Here is a 12,404-nt window from a genome sequence, read left to right on the forward strand (position 1 = left end):
AAAAAAAAAGAAAAAATAAATAAATTAGCCATGTTGTGGTGATGCGCGCCTGTAGTCCTAGCTACTCAGGAGGTTGAGTTGGGAGGATCCCTTGAACCCAGGAGTTCAGGGCTGCAGTGAGCTATGATCATGTGACTGCACTCTGGCCTGGGCACAGGGTGAGATCCTGTTTCTAGCAAAACAGAAAAAAAAGTACCTCAAATTGCAGGGTTTAAAGAAAGCTTATTTAAACTTCGAACATCAACCGAAGGAAATTTTTTCTTAACTCAATTGTTAAAGATTTGCTTATCAGTCTTCCAGAGGGTGGGAAGAGGAATCAGAGTTGTAGATTTCTAATTTTCATCCCCGACCCCTCTGACTTTTTTTTTCATTCCTTTGTTCATTCATTTATTCAGATATATGTACATTGGGCATGTGCTAGGTGCCTACTAGATGGTGGTGAGTGAAACTGAAATAGTGCCCGCCCTCTGGGAGTTCATAGGTGAGATGGGTGAGCGTGGGAAGACCAATAAAATAGATAGATGTGTACTTATACAGTGAGAAAATGGCTAAGAAGTGTGCTATGATGGAAAACAGACAGGAAACTGCAAGGAAGGTCTGTCCAATCAGACCAGTATATCCCCGCAAAGCGACCACAGTCACGGTGGGTGGGGTGTGGGTGGTCTTACTAAACAGTCCTGCCCGCGTGCACACACATGCACACTCTATTTTGCTGGGAATCCGCAAGTGGGGGTGAAGACCTCACCTCAAAACCACCCCTTTTCAACCTGCGTAGGAAAGGACAGTGAAAACGGATTTTCACTGCAGCCCCAAAACCGGAAATGAGAAGCAATCTCCAGGTTCTAATAGTCCCACTTTTGGAAATAACTTATTTCTTTGAGTAATTAATTCCCTTAGACAAGGGAAATGCTAAAAACCAGCCCGACCCTGACATGTTCTAAGTGACATTTTCCAATCGCAAACACCCATTTTGGCGTTGGGTGGAGCAGTGAGGGGGCTCCGCGACGCACGCCATTGCTTTCACAATGTGTACGAGAGGAACTGTATATAAGAAAGCAAAGAAATAAGAAGGCCTGGTGGGTGCGGTCAGGCCCGGCCGAGCTGCCCGGTCCCTCGGGCAGGAAAGTCACGTCCTCGCAGCCTGGAACCTTGTGTGTCCGGCTCTGGCTGCCCGGGCCGCCGGCGGAAGCATTTCAGAGTGGGACCGCGAGAAGCCGCTTGTAAACAGAGCCGGGCCGGGATGGTCAGCGGCTGGGCTGGCTGTCACCGTGAGGCGGGCGGCGGGCTGCGGGAGCCAAGCCCCCGCCAGCAGCGGACTGCAGGCCCCGCAGGTGAAGGGAGAGTAGCAGCCGGCGCCCGGGTGAGCATCCGTCTGCTTCTGTGCTGCCTGGCTGGCCAGTTTGGGGGATGGGGTGGGGACGACAGCATTGTAAATATCTGAGCAGCTCCCAGGGGTAGCGGTGATTTTGCTGTTTCTTCCATGCTCAGGTTTTTATTTCGTGCTGGAGATTGTACCACATTGCAATGGCTAATGGGTGACGGGAGGTTACGTGATGCATTATCTGCTTATTTTTGTGAATCAGGTATATAATAGGAGGAGAATGTAGTTGAAATAGTACGTGATCTTGTTGAGTGCGTTATTAGTACCCCTGCTATCCCCTCCTGGGGATTATAAAGCCAAACCCCAGCAGAGCTTTTAACCTACATCAGGCTGGGGCTTCCAGAAAACGATTGTTCTTTCTGTCGACTCTGTCCGTTTTTAACGTATAGTAAATGACACCACATGACTGATGACAAGCATGGTTTGATCTTGTAGGAATGAATTATTAAGCTAAAAAATCAAGATAAATCTCACACCCATCCCTTGAATAAAAATAAGTTACTACTGAGACATTTATTTGGATGACAAATTGAGACTGGTCTGGATGTACACCTTGCAAAGCAAGACAAATTTGAATTTACCAGGTTAAACTGAGATTGAGCCATGCTGTTGTAAACTTATTTAGAAGTTTATTTCTCTCCTTTTTTCTTCCTTGGAAGGAACCAGAGAGAAACAGCTGGATTTTTTTTCTTTATATTTCAATTTAAGTAATCGTAGTGAGTTGTGATTTGTATTTATAAAGTATTTTATTATAAAATACTATATGTAAATTATAATTGGCATACTTAAAATACAAGGCAGTTTGTGTTTGACTGACTTCAAGAAAATGCCTTCACAGAAGCTGGGCTATATATATATAGTCTCTAAAAATGTCAATTGACATTTGTAAACTTGGTCACATAGTCTTTTAGACAGGAGATGAATATTAGGTTAAATTGCACCTACAATAGATAGATATACATAGAAGAAATGATACTAATTCCTGATGAGTTTTTCTTTACAGTGAATATTTTTACAGTGTCATGGTTTATAGCAAAAACTATAAAGCCAGACTCCTTCAGTTTGAATTTCTGCTTGGTCACTTCCTAGTTGTGTAATCTTGGGCAGTTGACTTAGCTCTTCTGTTTCCTGATCTGTAGAATGGGAATAATAACAGTATTGACCTCATTAGGGTTTTTATTATTGTTATTTTATTTTATTTTATTTTGAGACAGGGTCTTACTCTGTCACTCAGGCTGGAGTACAGTGGCATCATCATGGCTCACTACAGTCTTGACTTCCTGGACTCAAGCGATCCTCCCACCTCAGCCTCCCGTGTGGCTGGAACCATAGGCACACGCCACCACAGCTGGCTAATTTTTGTACATTTGGTAGAGACAGAGTTTCGCCATGTTGTCCAGGCTGGTCTTGAACTCCTGAGCTCAAGGCTTAGAACAGTACCTGGCATATAGTAATTGCTGTATACAAGTTTGTTAATAAATATATAAAATAAAAATATGCCAGTGTTGAAAATGGAATGGTGATTACCAGGGCCTGGAGAGAGGGAGGCAATGGAGGATTTGTTGTTTAATGCTACGGTCCCCAACCTTTTTGGCACCAGGGACCGGAAGACCATTTTTCCACAGAGGGGGTGGCGTGGGGTTGGGGAGTAGAGGCAGGATAGTTTCGGGATGAAACTGTTCCACCTCAGATCATTAGGCATTAGATCCTCATAAGGAGTGTGCAACCTAGGTCCGTCACATGCACAGTTCACAATAAGGTTTGCATGAGAATCTAATGCTGCTGCCCATCTGATAGGAGGCGGAGCTCAGACGGTAATGTGTGGCTGGTCCATTGCTCACCTGCCGTGTGGCCCAGTTCCTAACAGGCCGTGGACCAGTACTAGTCTGCTGGCATGGGGGTTGGGGACCCCTGGTTTAATGGGTATAGAGTTTCAGTTTTGCAAAATGAAAAGTTCTGGAAATTGGCTGCGCAACAGTGTGAATGTACTTAACAATACTGAACTGTACACTTAAAAATGGTTAAGATGGGGCTGGGTATGATGGCTCAGCCCTGTAATTCCAGTGCTTTGGGAGGCTGAGGCAAGGGCATTGCTTGAACCCAAGAGTTGGAGGTTAAGTGAGGTATGATTATGCCACTGCACACCAGCCTGGGCAACAGAGCAAGGGCATGTCTTTAAAAAAAAAAAAAAAGTTAATATGGTAAATTTCATATTATATGTATTTTACAACAGTTTAAAACTTTTAAATACCAGTGTTAGCAAACTTATGTTTTCAAAATTTTATTAGCATGCTGCAGTCCCATTCATAGTTAGTTGCCTTTGCCATTATGGAACTGCAGCTTCTGCAGTCATCAGTAAGATTCACTTTTTTAGTAGATTTGTGTACTTGAGATTTAATTATAAAGAACACAAACAAATGATAAGAAACAACACCTAAGACTCTGTGGCAGGCAGAATTCTAAAAATGCCTCTCTACTAAAATTGCTCTCTGTAATCTGTGAAACCTGTGCATATAATAAGATACCACTTTCTTGATTATGTTATGTGGCACAGTTGAATTTAAAATGGTGAGATTTTCTGGATGGGTCTAATCTAATCACAGGAGCCCATAAAAGTTGAGAGCTTTCTCTGTCTGGGAAATTGGAGAGACTTAAAGCAGGAGGGCTCAACATGCTGTGTTGTGGCTTCGAAGGTGGAGGGAAACTGTTGAGAAGGAATTTGGGCAGCCTTGAGGAGTACTGGAGGCCTAGAGTTGGTGAGGGTGGCCCCAGCAACAACCAGCACAGAAAGAAATGGGGACCTTTGACATAGGCCACAAGGAACTAGATTGTGTCAACAATTCCAATAAGCTTATAACTGGATTATTTACCTGAGTTTCTATTAATAGATAAGAACCCAGCCTGGCCACTACCTTGATTTCAGCCTTGTGTGAGAGAATCTGAGCAGAAAACCCAGTCAAGCCCATCCAGGCTTCTGACCTCCAGAACTGTGAGAAAATAAATAGGTGTTGTTTTAAGCTACTTAAGTTTGTAGAAATTTGTTACGCAACCATAGAAAACTAATACAGAGGCCGGGCGCGGTGGCTCAAGCCTGTAATCCCAGCACTTTGGGAGGCCGAGACGGGCGGATCACGAGGTCAGGAGATCGAGACCATCCTGGCTAACACAGTGAAACCCCGTCTCTACTAAAAAATACAAAAAACTAGCCGGGCGAGGTGGCGGGCGCCTGTAGTCCCAGCTACTCCGGAGGCTGAGGCAGGAGAATGGCGTAAACCTGGGAGGCGGAGCTTGCAGTGAGCTGAGATCCGGCCACTGCACTCCAGCCTGGGCGACAGCGCGAGACTCCGTCTCAAAAAAAAAAAAAAAAAAAAAAAACAAAAAAACTAGCCGGGCGAGGTGGCGGGCGCCTGTAGTCCCAGCTACTCTGGAGGCTGAGGCAGGAGAATGGCGTAAACCTGGGAGGCGGAGCTTGCAGTGAGCCGAGATCCGGCCACTGCACTCCAGCCTGGGCGACAGAGCGAGACTCCGTCTCAAAAAAAAAAAAAAAAAAAAAAAAAAAAAAAAGAAAAGAAAACTAATACAGAAAGAAAAATTGAAACAATAGCAAAGTATCATTTTTTCCAAATCTCAAATTAACATAAATTTTCAAAAATCCTCCACACCAGTTAGTGTACAGCACAGCAGACACTCGCAAATGCTAGGAGGGATGCACAATTGCTATAACCTTTCCAAACAGCTCATTGCTGAATGTATGAAAAGCCTCAATGATGCTCCTACCTTTTGACCCAGTTAATTCCACTTCTAGGGTCCATCCAAAGGAATTTTTCAGAAATATTTTTAAAGTTAATCTTCAAAGATGCTCAATATAACTTTATTTAGAAAAAAACATGTGTAATAACCTGAATGCCCCAAAATAGGGGAACAAATTATGATGTCGTCAATAGATACAGTGTTATATAGACACTAAAAAGGATTTTTATTTTTATTTTTATTTTTTTGAGATGGAGTCTCGCTGTGTCACCCAGGCTGGAGTGCAGTGGTGCGATCTCGGCTCACTGCAAACTCTGCCTCCCGGGTTCACGCCATTCTCCCGCCTCAGCCTCCCGAGTAGCTGGGACTACAAGCGCCCGCCACCACGCCTGGCTAATTTTTTGTATTTTTAGTAGCGACGGGGTTTCACCGTTTACAGGATGGTCTCGATCTCCTGACCTCGTAATCCACCTGCCTCAGCCTCCCAAAGTGCTGGGATTACAGGTGTGAGCCACCACGCCCGGCCAACAGAATTTCTTAATGAAGTTTAAAAGTGTGGAAAGGTGTTTGCTAGTTGTGGAAATGATTGCTAGTTGGGGAAAAATGCATATCTATAGTAAGCTCTGAACTATGTTTAAAAAAACAAAATCTACGTAAAGACTGAAAGGGCCACAACGGGGCAGTGCTTTTTTTCCAGTGGAGGGTGAATAGGCATTGTTTATTTTGCCCTTTATTCTCTTGATATTTTCAAAATGACAAGCAATGAACATGTAGTACTTATTTATAATCACAGAACTCAATAAACATTATTTTAAAAGCTGTTAAGTCTCTACATTGTGGGGAATACAATGACTATAAAACATTGTACAGTCAAATACTGGAGATAATAAAATTCATAAATAAGTATGTGGCAGAAAGTGATTTTTTAAAGAAAACAAGATATGGAAAACATTATTATTGAAAAGATTGAAAATAAAGTTGGAAACTTATTTCTCAGTAGGGTAATAAGTGAAAGTTTCATGGTAGAAGGATCACTGAATGTCATATAGAAGTAATAGAAAAAGGAGGCACATAGCTGAATGTTCATTAAAAGTATTTTGTTTTCTTATAGATTGACGGATGTAGGTTTTGGGCTAAGGACTCAGGTTAATTATACTGGTGGAAAACAACTGTGAAGAATATGGAACCATTTACAGAAAAAAATGGGGCCTGATTAGGAAAACCAAGCTGGCCCTAGCCCAGTAACATCTTCATTAAAAAACATCCAAGGCTAATATTTACTGAATATTTATGAGATTCTTGACATACTCTATTACAGTTTAATCTTGCATATAGCCTTTGCTTAAGACTTGAAGTCATTCATTTACATATATAAAAAGTAGGCAGGTAGACAGTTACTAATTTAATTACTGGTTTCAAAAGACCTGACTTTAATGGGAACTTGGAGAAGGTTAGATTGGGCAGGTTTTTTTAGGATTCTTTATCTCTAGACAGTTGCCAGCAGCACCAAGCTACTGCTGCTGTTACTTTTATTTTCTCATTGTCACCCTATCCTATTTCACGTCACCCTGTCCCCCAACACCCCTAGAAAAGTACAGAGAGTGTCTGTGGCCCCATCGGTCGCTGGCTAAATGCTGATTTGCTTCAGCAAATGTTAAGCCCTTAAAAGAAAAAGTCTGCAGGGATATCTAGCAAGGAGTTGCTTTTTTCTTCTTGCTTGCTCCTTTTAGAGTACATTTGGCATTTGGTTCATAAGGAACTGAACTACATCCTAGCTTGGAGTTTCTGATGCAAGCCAATTAATTCAGAGAACTCAGTGCTGAGTGACAGTGTGATAAAAATGACCACCAGCAATAAATTCCATGCGTTATGTTTGCTCTGTTTCATTGTCTACTGTGGATCATACCAGACATTGAAAAACATGCATAATTTGCCTTCATGCTGACAAGGTAAAAGTTTTATTTGTTCCATAAGTAATTAATCTTGATGACAGTACGAGTTATGAGCAAAAGCCAAAGTCAAAATATGGAAGCCATTGCATTAAGATGTCAGGCATGCTGTTTTCATTAACATTTTGTTTGTTTTTCATACACTCATTAATTGTTCATTTGAGTTATGTGGTTCAAATAGAATCCCCCAATCATATGCCACATTTGTGACCATGGTAGAGATTTATTTATCCAGTTCTCCTGCCTACTGTAACCAGTTTATAATTCAGTACAAACTAAAGCTGTTCTATCTGGCATTATCCAGTTTACCTGTGAATACTTATGTAACTGGGAAATTGTTAAATATCCACTTCACCTTGTATTCTGTAGGTGTGATTATATAAATGTTGATTTTTCAGTCACAGAACAAAAAACACGTGTTATAGGTTAGAAACATCAGAAATATAACTAGCAGATTTTTTGTTCCAGGAAATTAGCTGAATGCTCCTCCTACATGTTCTTGATCCATGTTTACCAGCACTATAACTTTTCCAGAACAGCTTCTCTTCCACCTTCAGGGATTCATTGATTTGTTGATTCAGGAAGTAAGGATTGAGCACTTGTTTTGTGCCATGGCACAGTACTTGGAGGTAGGAATGAACAAGACAGGCACAATCCATGCCTTGATGAAGCTTACAGTCTAGTTGGGGAGACCGACAGTAAACAAGCCATTTGAAAATAACTTGTGTGCTCACTTTGGCAGCACATATATTAAAACTGGAACAACACAGAGATTAGCATGGCTTCTGTGCAGGGATGACATGCAAATCTGTGAAGAGCGCTTTCAGGTAATGTTAAGATGTGTATGGTTTATACCAATGGTAAAAAATTATAAAGTTAAAAAAAAATAGCTTGAGATGCATAATAATGGAGGAAATCTGGGTGCTGTGGTAGCATATAAGAGGCCATTCAAAATGGACCTGGAGGTCAGGAGAGATGTGATTCCTCATCAAGGACCGGACAGCTGAATTAGACTTAGCCAGATTGTTTGTGTGTGGGTAGGAGGTAAGGAGGGGGCAGTGGTGATAAAGAAGATGAGGGTGATGGTGGTGGAAAACAGTGTTCCAGGCAGAGGAAACAAGATAGGTGAGAAAGCATGTGGAAACTTCCAGGTTTGGTTTTGTTTTCAGACAAGGTCTTGTTCTGTTGCCCAAGCTGGTGTGCAGTGGCGTGATGATAGCTCACTGCAGCCTCAAACTCCTGAGCCCAAGCGATCCTCCTACCTCAGCCTACTGCATCGCTGGGACTGTAGGTTCACACCCCCATGCCTGATTAACTTTTAAAAAATTTTTTGTAGAGATGGGGTCTCACTATGTTGCTCAGGATGGTCTTGAACCCCTAGCCTCCAGCAATCCTCCCATCTTGGCTTCCCAAACTGCCGGGATTACAGGTGTGAGGTACTGCACCTAGTCCCAGTTTCTATAAATCTTTTTTTTTTTTGAGATGCAGTGGCACAATCACAGCTGAAAGTGCTGGGATTATGGACATCAGCTACTGCTGTTGGCCTCTAAATTCTTTATAGGTAGATATAGAGTGGGGGTGAGGTGGGAGTGGGTATGGGGTGAGGGTAGGGGTAGAGAGAGAGATTAAAGAGATAAGGCCAAGGAGGTAGGTGGCCATAAACTCTTTCAGGTAATGTTGCGATGTGTGTAGTTTATCCAAATGGCAATAGGTTTTAATTTTGGAAAGAACATTTTGGTTGCAGTGTGGTGAATGGATTAGAGGAGGGTAAGACTGAAGGGAAGAAGATTGGATGGTGGTGATTGAATGAAGGCAGCGGAGACAGAGAAATGGGTAGATGTGGCCAATGCTGTAGATGAGAATTCATATGACTTGCTGATTTGGAGTGATTGCATGTGAGGGAGCCAGAAGGATCAAGAATGATGTTTATCTTTTGGCGACAGAGGGTATGTCCTTTACTCTATGCTGAATGCTGAGAGGAGGGGCAGGTTCGAGATGAGTTCAGTGTTGCATATGCAGGTCTAGAGCTTGAGAGTAATGTGTTTCTTTTTTGTTTTTCTTCTTTTTGGGACAGAGTCTCGCTCTGTCACCAGGCTGGAGTGCAGTGGCGTGATCTCGGCTCACTGCAACTTCCGCCTTCCAGGTTCAAGCCATTCTCCTGCCTCAGCCTTTCGAGTAGCTGGGACTACAGGCGCGTGCCACCACCCCCAGCTAATTTTTGTATTTTTAGTAGAGACGAGGTTTCACCACGTTGGCCAGGATCATCTCGATCTCTTGACCTCGTGATCCTCCCGCCTTGGCCTCCCAAAGTGCTGGGATTATAGGCGTGAACCACTGCGCCTGGCCAGAGAATAATATGTTTCTTGTCTGCCACGTAGATTGCAGCTGAAGCCACAGGATGAAGATCACTCAGGGAGGGCAGACGAGGAACCAGATAAGAGGGTTATGGGCAAAACGGGAATACCCACATGTACAATATGGGCATAGGAAGGGGAGCCTATAGAAGGGAGTGGGAGGAGCCTTCAGAGTTGAAGGAGAAATACCAGGAGAGAGCATCTGTGAATTCATGAGAGCAGTGCAAGGAGTGGGGGTTCAGTAGGTCAAATACTGCTGTGTGGTTAGGTCAGATGCTGAGTGAAAAGTCTTTAGGGTTTAGCAAAAAGAAAATCATTGGTGACCTTTTCCTGTGAAGTTTCAGCTGGGGCAGAATCAGACTACTTCTTGAGGGGAGAGTGAATGGGCAATGAGAAATGGAGTCAGAAAGTATAAAGAACAAGTTTCTTCAAGAAACTTACAAAAAAAAGAGAGGAAGGGGAACATATCCTAGCTGTGGGGAAACCTGGGCAGCAAAGATGGGTTTTATTTGTTTTTTACTTTTTTGAGAAGAGATATTCCTTTTGAATTTTTATGCAACACTTGCGCCACTGAATCCCTCCTTTCCAAGACCACCAGAAAAGCTGATGCACAGCAACTCCTACTGCCTTGAAAATGCTGGAGGAACCTTGAGTAGATTAAAACCTTATTTCGAAGCTTCCTAAACTGAGTGCTGTGGCCACTCCCTCCACCAGTTCGTTGATTTATAATGGAGATCAAAGAGAATGTGGTGACCTTTTCGTTGGTATCAGACAACTGATGGGTATCCTATACACTGCTTTGGAGTTCGTAAAACACTACATTATGTTATCTGATGTGCACTCTGAAAAAGGTGAGAGAGGTATCTTTATTTGCCCTACATCACAGACAAATTACAGTTGGCCCTCTGTATCTGTGGGTTCCACATCTGCAGATTCAGCCAACCATGGATCAAAAATATTAGGAAAAAAAATTCCACAAAAATCCAAAAGGCAAAACTTGAGTTTGCTAAATGCTGAATACCACATTGACTCCACCAGATGAGAGGATGTGTAGGCACTGTAATAGATATTGTAAGTAACGTAGAGATGACTTACGGGAGGATGTGCGTAGGTTGTATGCAAATATTACACAATTTTGTATAAGGGACTTGAGCATCTGTGGATTTTAGTATCTGAGGGTGTCCTGGAACCAGTCCCCCATGGATACAGAGTCACTGAAATTCAGATTCAAGTAACTTGTCCAGAATCAAACTTCTCATAATGATAAATAGAAAGTTGAGGCCCAGATTGGCTAATTCCAAATATTGTGGTTAAGTGGTTGCCCTACGCTGAAAGGTTAGCTATGGCCTCTGTATTTTCATGGTAGTATGGTAATATGAAACCAGGGCATATGTATATATATATATTTTAAACAGGGTCTCACTCTGTCACCCAGGTTGGAGTACAGTGGCTCGATCTCGGCTCACTGCAATCTCTGCCTCCCAGGCTCCCGTGGTCCTCCTACCTCAGCCTCCTGAGTAGCTGGGACCACAGCCATACACCACCATGCCTGGCTAGTTTTTTGTATTTTGGGTAGAGACAGGGTTTCACCCTGTTCCCCAGGCTGATCTCGAACTCCTGAGCCAGGAGATCCACCTGCCACTGCCTCCCAAAGTGCTGGGATTATAGGTGTGAACACCCAGCCAGCATATCATCTTTTAGTAGATTATAGAAACAAGACAGAAGGTTGTGGGTCAATTTTGTTATTTTGTTTGAAGCCCACATACATTGATATTTGCCTGTGCCCCCAAAAAAAGTCAAGTTAGTTTTAGAAGGAGGCAGTTTATTTAATCAATTAATTAATTTATTTATTTTGAGATGAAGTCTCTCCCTGTCCCCCAGGCGAGAGTGCAATGGCGTGATCTCGGCTCACTGCAACCTCTGCCTCATGGGTTCTAGAGATTCTCCTGCCTCAGCCTCCTGAGTAGCTGGGATTACAGGCACCCACTATCATAGCCAACTAATTTTTGTATTTTTAGTGGAGACGGGGTTTCTCCATTTTGGCCAGGCTGGTCTTGAACTCCTGACCTCAGGTGATCTGCCTGCCTCGGCCTCCCAAAGTGCTGGGATTACAGGCATGAGCCACTGTGCCCAGTCAGCAATTTATTTCAATATGCCTTAATCATCAAAATATGTTTGAATTATTGATCATAACATCTAATTTGAAATATTTCTTTTAATTCTTTTGACAGAAACATTTGTTTGCAGGTTGTTTTAAGCAAACATTTTTACAAGTGTTTCTATTTATTGGCTAAATGAAAAATGATGTCGCAGGGAAACACTAGTAAAAGGTTTGGGCAATTAGGACCATGTAAACATTTGCAGAAGCACTTGTTTCGCCTAAATGAAGTCACAGTTATTATACCCTTGCAAACATTCCAAGTAATGTGTCCAAGGTCACTAAGACAATTGAGGTTAGCTATTTAGAGAACAGCTTTTTACTGTGTTTGTTCAGGAACCTGTCTTCTACCATTCCCTTAGAGAACTTATAATAATAACACAGAAGTATTATAGAGGTGATTTTTTTTTTTAAATTAAGTATAAACTACTTCCCTGGGCGCAAATATGATATTTAGCAATTAACTCTCTGGGTCATGGGATTAAGAAACATATTTGGAAATAAATAATAAAGTTGCTGGCATTTGACACTAAAATTTGAAGCACCATGTTTATGTACTAAAATTTTAGCCATATTATCCCAGGGTAATTAATTTGCTCTGAATTGTCATATGGGGCTGTGGTGTATCTTAGAGTCTTGTTTCTACTCACTGACCATATTTCCCTAGACAAGTAACTTCATCTTTTTAAATCTCAGTTTCCTTATCTGTAAAGTAGTAATAATAGCAGCTCTCTAATAGGGTGGTTGTAAGGATTTAACAACATAATGCAGTAGAGGGTTTAACATACGTTAAATAGTAAGTACTTTAGTAA

At 42.2% G+C, this 12,404-nt stretch overlaps 1 protein-coding gene across 2 annotated transcripts in view; it reads left to right on the forward strand.

The window, feature by feature from the left end:
* The first annotated feature begins 1,187 nt into the window (after positions 1–1,187).
* The window catches only part of PLEKHM3 (pleckstrin homology domain containing, family M, member 3), a 212,732-nt gene continuing 201,515 nt past the window's right edge, over positions 1,188–12,404 (forward strand). For both annotated transcript variants that reach the window (XM_011949842.1, XM_011949843.1), the window contains exon 1: positions 1,188–1,360. The gene's annotated coding sequence lies outside the window, so the exon portion shown is untranslated. The remainder of the gene's footprint in view (positions 1,361–12,404) is intronic.

Source organism: Colobus angolensis, unplaced genomic scaffold (assembly GCF_000951035.1).
Source record: "Colobus angolensis palliatus isolate OR3802 unplaced genomic scaffold, Cang.pa_1.0 Scaffold30, whole genome shotgun sequence".
In the NCBI taxonomy this organism is placed as follows: domain Eukaryota; kingdom Metazoa; phylum Chordata; class Mammalia; order Primates; family Cercopithecidae; genus Colobus; species Colobus angolensis.